This window comes from Ambystoma mexicanum, chromosome 4q (genome assembly GCF_040938575.1).
Source record: "Ambystoma mexicanum isolate Mex_15411 chromosome 4q, UKY_AmexF1_1, whole genome shotgun sequence".
Classification (NCBI taxonomy): Eukaryota; Metazoa; Chordata; class Amphibia; order Caudata; family Ambystomatidae; genus Ambystoma; species Ambystoma mexicanum.
The window spans coordinates 276910031-276917383 of NC_090928.1; positions in this window are offsets into that span (position 1 = coordinate 276910031).

Here is a 7353-nt window from a genome sequence, read left to right on the forward strand (position 1 = left end):
AGCGGCAGGCACCTGGAGGGCCTGTCCCTGTGAAAGGCGCTGGGAGCTTGCAGAACACTGTCGGGAGAGCAATTCTATTCAAAGTACTGCCCATTTTGATGACAAAAATCTATCGAATGTTACAATTTGACCTATTTCGTGCAGTACTATTCGATCGATTTTTATAAATACTGAACATGTGTTGGGGGGGTGTCACCCGCTCCCCATGTTCAGTATTTTTGGTGCAGGGTGGTTGCAGAAGTGTTTTCCCCTTTTTCCTCAAAATTGGAGGCGGGGAAAGAAAAAAAGAAAATAACGAAAGAGGGACCCTGCAGAGTCAGATCCGACCCGCGTTAGAGGGACGGATCTGGCACCGCAGGGTTGCAGGGGAAGCAGCAGCGGCCAAGCAGTTAAGTAGGGGAGGGGGCGGGGTGGTGGTGAAAGGTACATTTTGGGTTGTTTGGCTGAAGTGCAAATCAATTCGCAGTGAAATCGACTACGGTCAATTCCGCCGCTAATAATTACACTTCGGTCAAACAACCCAGAACACCATTCAAGGCAGCTGGCCAGTGCACAATTTGTGCTACAGCTCAAGCCTGTGGAACTGCGCCGGTCACTTTTGAGAATAAGTGACCTGCTCATTTCCAAAAATGGGTTGTCTAAAAATAGCATATCCTCCGTTCTTTTTTTAAATGCCCCATTATTTGAGGAACTGGGACAAAATATACATTTAAAAAAAATAAAAAAAATGGTTACACTATGAGAGAGAGGGAGAGTGATGGGTGAGATGTGAAGTGATAGGCAAGAAAGCAGAGGGAGAGCAGTGGGTCAGAGGAGGAAGCGCTGCGCAAGAGAGCAGAGGAAACAGTGATGCGGTGGGCCAGAAATCTGAGAGCGACCAGAGGTACAGAAAGTAGAGGGAGCGTGTGGTCGGTGAGCCAGAAAGCAGAGAGGAAGCAGTTGGCCAGAAAGAGGCAGTGAGCTGCAGATTGGGAAAAAGGATGAGGGAAGAGTGCAATAGAATGGGAGAAAGGATGCAAGATGCAGAAGCAGCACAAAAGAAAGAAGGACTGTATATTGCGGGAGGAATTGTGGAGTGTAAGGTGTCATTTGGGAGTATGATTTGGAGTGTGGCAGGAGCTGGGCAGTGCAAATTGTGACTTGACAGTGTGACATAGCACGTGAGTATTTGTATGACAGAGTGAGAGGTTAAGGAATGTAAGTTGTGATGGAGAGTTGGTGAGATGTGTGTTGGTGAGAGAGGTGTGTGGGTGTTTGAGGGATTGGAGAACATAGAAGGGGAATATTTTCAGCATTACAATTGATAATGATCAATTTAGTTAATACTATTAAATAGGCATGAACATTAAACCAGAAATGTAGCCAAATCAAACACTGTTTTGCCAAGCCAGAGACATCTGGGACTCTTACTATTAAATTAATACAAACGATACATAATAATGATACCCTGGCTCTCTTGTAGCCTTGCACTCTGCCTATTTCCTGCAATGTGGCAATCTTACAACCTCCAGTTAATACAAAATGTCCCGCAAAAATGCCGCAATAAATAAAGGTTTGTGCCGCAAAATTTTCCATTTCATGCCGCAAAATCCTGGAAGGTCTGCTTATAGGTGGACCATTTATAATGATCCTGGTCCTTGGAACTGGAGAATTTAGGTGAAAAATTCCCTTTAGCAAATGCTATAGAATTCACATAATTTCTGATTTGGAATGATGCCATCATCTGCTCATAAAGTTCCAGGTGCTTCTATATCGATTATTTGGCCTTCTTGTGGTATGGGGTCAGGAAGCTCTTTATGGCAATGCTTTGGACCTCATTACGACCCTGGCGCTAAGTGTTTAACTGCGCCGTAAAAGGCTGCGGCGCCGTTAAACACTTAGCGCCTTACTACGAGATCCCTTTGTGGGACCCGACCTGGACGGCTGGTCTCGACCAGCCATTAAAGTAGGGACCAGCAAAGGGACCTTAGTGCTAAGTACGGTACCACAATTTGCAGTACCGTACTTAGCGCCTTCTCCATTCCCATAGAGCCCTATGGGGCGAAAATGGGAATGGGGAAGGGCCATGGTTCAATGGGGAATTACCGCCCCGCCAACCTCGGAATGGGGTGGTAATTCCCCATTGAACCATGGCGGACCCGTTACAATACCGGCACCAACCATGGTGCTAATAGCGCCATGGTTTAGCGCCAGAGTTGTAATGAGGGCCTTTGTCTTATTGGGTCTTTCACAAAACCCTTGCTCGGTTTCCCTGTCTTTTTCTTCTTCTGCACTGGAGTCCATTCACCTTCTGACTCTGAAATGCTACTGGTACTCCCTTTGCTGTCTCCTAGGTGCTCCCTATCTCTATTAGACTGGGAATATCTCCCAGAACGATGGGGTTTGGACTCCACTTGCCTGGGAAATGTGAACTCTCAGGGTCACTCTCCCTGTAGTTACTTTTAGGCTCAGGACAGAACCCAGTTTCCTCATCCTTCATTCCAGGTCATCTGGGAATCCACCACACCTTATCCCGAATGTACACAGTTTTATAGAATACCCCTCCTGGCCTGAAGTTTTAAATGTTCTTCTCCGTCAAAGCGAGCTAGGCAATCTCTCTTCAACTACCTCATTTTCTTGTCAAGGGAGTTTTAATGGTCTGAGGTACTCACTGATTATTCCTTAGTTCCCAGGACACACTGGTCTGGCCACCTTCACTTCTATGTGATAGAGGTGAGTACTCCTCAATCTCAGATAAGGATTGGCCTTCTAGGTCCATTTGGCTTGGCCTCGGTATTTCGCAATGCTTCATGATTCCTTGGCCTTTGTTGGTGAAAAACACAAGGTCAGTCGCAGTCATCCCATAGAAATGTGTGGTTAACTGGCATGAGGTTTGTGATAGGGAGTGCATCCCCCGTGGATTACAGGGCTCTTTCCCATTCTCTGATTGGTCTGGATGCCTAACTGCCTGTTTGCAATTTTCAATTTCATTTGTCAAACTCTCACACCTGCTTCTCTCTGTCCTTATTCATCATGATGTTCAGAGAACTGTTTTTTTTTAACTCTGAGACCAGGGTCTGATTGGCTTTGAGCACTTTACTCTGGGCCATTCATCAATCTTTCGATTCCCTGATCTTTCGATTCCCTGATTTCATTCCGACTTGACTCATTTTAATTTTATGCTGCTTGTAATGTGCCTGCATATTCAAAGCGGTTGGCTTTCAAAATACCAATCTCTTTCTCTTGCGCATTTCTACACTGCACCTCCTGTAACAGGTCAGCTTCCACTTGCTTCACACGCTCCATGAGCTCTACATGTTCTTGCCTATTTCCAGTCAGTTCCTGAGAACCTGACTGTCTTTTTTCTACATCCATTTTCAACAAGTGCACCTCCTCTGCGAGGACACTCTTCTCCTGGTTCAAGAGTTCTTTTTCGTCACCAGTGGAATTTCCTGTTGTTTTAAAGTATCTACCTGCTGCTATATCTGATCAAAGTCCTTCTGGGAATCAACCCCTTTCATAATTAACTGATGGTTTTTATTTTTCAACTCCTTTATTTGTGATTGAAAGGACATAATGTGATCTCAGAGCCCACTAACAGCCCACTATTATAAATAGTCTAATCATTTACCTCATGTTGCAGTGTGCACACATTTCTCACACACTCTTAATGTGCATCTTGCAGTGCAGAAAACTGTGTTTCACACTCTACACTCTGTTGCTGCTGGGCTTTTAACTCACTTTATAGTTGTTCCCCAAGGCTTTCTTGTTTTAACTCGAACTCATGGCTATGCTGTGCTTGATCTTCTAATTGTTTAAGTTCTTTCTGCGCCTCATTTAGAAACTCAGTCTGACTCTGCACACAGGCCTCACTCTTCTGCACTCACTCTTCCACTAACTGCAAGAGAAAGTACAGATAAGCTGTGAGATGAGCCATTTGACTGAGTTCTTCTTGAGTATTTTGGGTCATATAAAATGCCTGTAATGCTTTGTGCCATATCCCACCTTGACACCAAATGTCGGAGTCGGGAGCTGAGTCAGTCTGCGTCAGTCCACTCTGCTTTTGTGTCTAGAGGAGCTGCAGCGACGTGCCTTTCTCCTTTCCTGTGGTATTGTGCATTGTGTACTTTGCTTTTAAGCTCCAATAGCTGGGAGTGTCTACTTAAGAGAAAACACCGCGCGGAGCACGAGCGGAGTCGGGAGCAGAGTCAGTCTGCGTCAGTCAACTCTGTTTTTGTGTCTAGAGGAGCTGCAGCAACGTGCCTTTCTCCTTTCCTGTGGAATTGTGCATTGTGTACTGTGCCTTTAAGCTCCAATAGCTGGGAGTGTCTACTTAAGAGGAAACACTGCGCAGAGCGCGCGCAGAGTTGGGAACAGAGTCAGTCTGCATCAGTCCGCAACTGGCCGTTGCGGGTCTGTAGCGAAAATGACCGCAAATACAGGTCATGAGGGTCCTGCTACAAGGCGCAAGACATTACAACAGCGTTGCATGCAAAACCCGTGGACCGCCCTGAAGTCTGACACAGATTTAAAATCTTCAAAGGTAAGTGTTTCACCGTCGGTACATTCTTCAAAAGCCTCTTTAGAGACACTGCTTGTCCCTGTGACTAGCCCAATGGCTGCTTTTGTAGCTTCCGCTGTGGCCGTTGTGGCCACTGTGGCCATTGATACAGGCCCTCCTGTTGGGGGAGACGGCCAGGATTCTTTGCAGCTAAGTAATCCGTGTAATCATTTAGCTAAGGTAACAGAGGTCGGTTTGATCACGGACGAGTCTGGTGATGTGACTGTCGAGGCAGACCCTGTTGTTGTGCCAGCTCAGAACGCTGACACTTTTCAATACAAAAGATTACTAACACTAAAAGATCTACCCCCGGCACCTCATGGAACCTCACCACTAATTACTGCAGCGCAAATGGGGTCGAATATAATTACTCCAGAAACTGCAGATGTATTTTTCTCTCCATTTGACTTTACTGATGCTGAGTTAATGTAGGCTTCTCAATGCGAGGATGTCAACGAGCTTCAACACAAACCTACAGCTTCTGTCACGCCCGTAAACACGGAAAGGTTGTCAGAGCGCCATCCTGAGGCGGATGCCGCTGCTGACAACGTGCTAAGAATTAAAAGAAAGGCGGATGTAAGCGACTTAAATTTACCTGCAAGTCCCAGTAATATCCTGTTTAAAAAGAAAAAGGACGATCCAAAAGTAAAATAGCAACTGGCTGCAGCGGTGAAAGAGCCGACGTTTTCCATCAAAATACTGACAGCTCAAAGGAGAAGTTGACCCAAAGTCAGAAAAGTCTATCCAAGTTGCCCCATAACTGCAGCATCTACTCTGGCAAACAGAGTATAGCAACATGACTTTCAGGAAATCTGAATATATCTACAGCAACTGGAAACATAACAGGAATGCCCTTAAATGAAGAGGTCAGCAGATGCACTGCTGATGATGCCATACAGCAGGCCATGCTTCTCAATTCAAGTGAGCAACAAAATAGAAAGGCTTCCTCTAGTACTCTGAGAAATGTATTCACACGGTCGATCTCAACACATCCATTTAGAGAATCAACCGGTGCCCCAGCGATGAATATATCTATAACACGCGACTCTCATTCAAATACCGCAAACAGCACACACTTAGGTGCGGATGAGAATTCTAGGCCTAGATCAAAACCCAATCTTTCTTCTGCAGCAGCAATGCAGATCTACAACAATGTACTGGCGGCTTCTTCAACTGCTTTGCTTCCATTTTTAAAGATGTATGAATCCCTTCACAAAGCACTTAAAGAACAGTCATCACTCATAATAAGTTTAAAAGAAAAGATGGAAAAACTTGAATCGGTGACCACGTTTCTTCAAACTCATGAAGCGTATGAAATAGCACGATGTCAAGAGCGGCTGACTGATTTAGCTGGTCGACATCATTGTCAGAATGACACCTTGTCTGGTGGTCTGCTAGAAGAAGTTAAATGGATGCGTCATTCCACCTTCAGGATGCCACAGGAAGCGGCACAATGGCATGCCCCACAGACCAGTGAGATCCATGAGAAGAAAAAATCCAAGAAAGATACAGAAACGAACACTGTTAATCCACATGGACCTCCTGGTGAAAATGTACCACAAGTTGTTTCACAATCGGACAACAAGCAATCATACTCTGAAACTTTAATAAGTAACTCTGAAAATGAAATAACAATTGGGAAAGAACCAATAATTGAGATCAGGCTTTCAAATCAACTCAACAAAGTAACTGTAAAAATGTAAGTTCTACCTCAGTGAATCCGCTGTTCTCATTTGGCATATTTGAGGGAGCTGCTAAATCTATTGCTCTAAACATGAAGTTCGACCGAAAAATTGACTCTAATATCATTTCAAAAACACATAACCAACAGGAGACGTCTTCAACAAAAGGAGCAAAAGGCACCAAAAGAACACAAGGTGCCACGAAACAAAGCACATACATCAGAAACATGACTCCTTCAACAAAACCCGGGCTATTCTGCAGAAATGAAAAGTCTGACTCTGGCAACTTAACAGTCAATCAAACTGAGGACAACTTGACACCCTGCCAACGTCGTTCAGTGCCTCCTTCAAATAAACGACGCAGATCAGAATCTGAAATAGAAGGGTTGTGAGTGGGTCACTTGGGTCAGTTACTGATCTATGCAATCTTTCGATCTACTCTGATGAATTTCCTGATCAACTAGCGGCACAACACCACGTGGTAAAAGATGCCGTTGGAGACGGCCCAGTGAGGGCTATAAAACCGGCAGTGCAGTGCGACAAATACTTGGATGACAAGAAGGGAGCACTTGATCGAAAATCCAAAATGGTTCCAAAACTGGACCCAAAACAAACTACACTTCAGAAAAATAATCAGATCCATTACTCTTCTCGTGTTCTCTTGATCTCAAATTCAAGTACAGTGACACCAATTTGCAAACTGAGATTACAAAATCTTCACTCAGACGACAGTGAATTGAACTTGATTCATCATAATGTGATGAAACTATTCAATTGCATTACATGACTTCGTACAATCACGTCTGATGACATCAAAATAGTCGAGTATGCGACCGAAAAATGTTGCGATCAAGTACTTCTACATATAGTTTCAGTCTCGGTTCGCAGTACTATTTTGAAAGCTTCGGAGGAATTGTTAGTCTTCGGATTTGACATAACTCTTGAACCAACTTTCATTGATTCTAGTGTGGTCGTCTTGAGTCCGAGGACTGGGATACCGGAAAATCAAACACAAAGACGTGCCGAGGTACGAAAAGCTATGACAATTCCAGCCAATAAACAACTTTGTGATGTTAATTTTCTCAAGAGACCAGCATACTTGGCAAACAGTTTGAATAAAGCATTGGATCA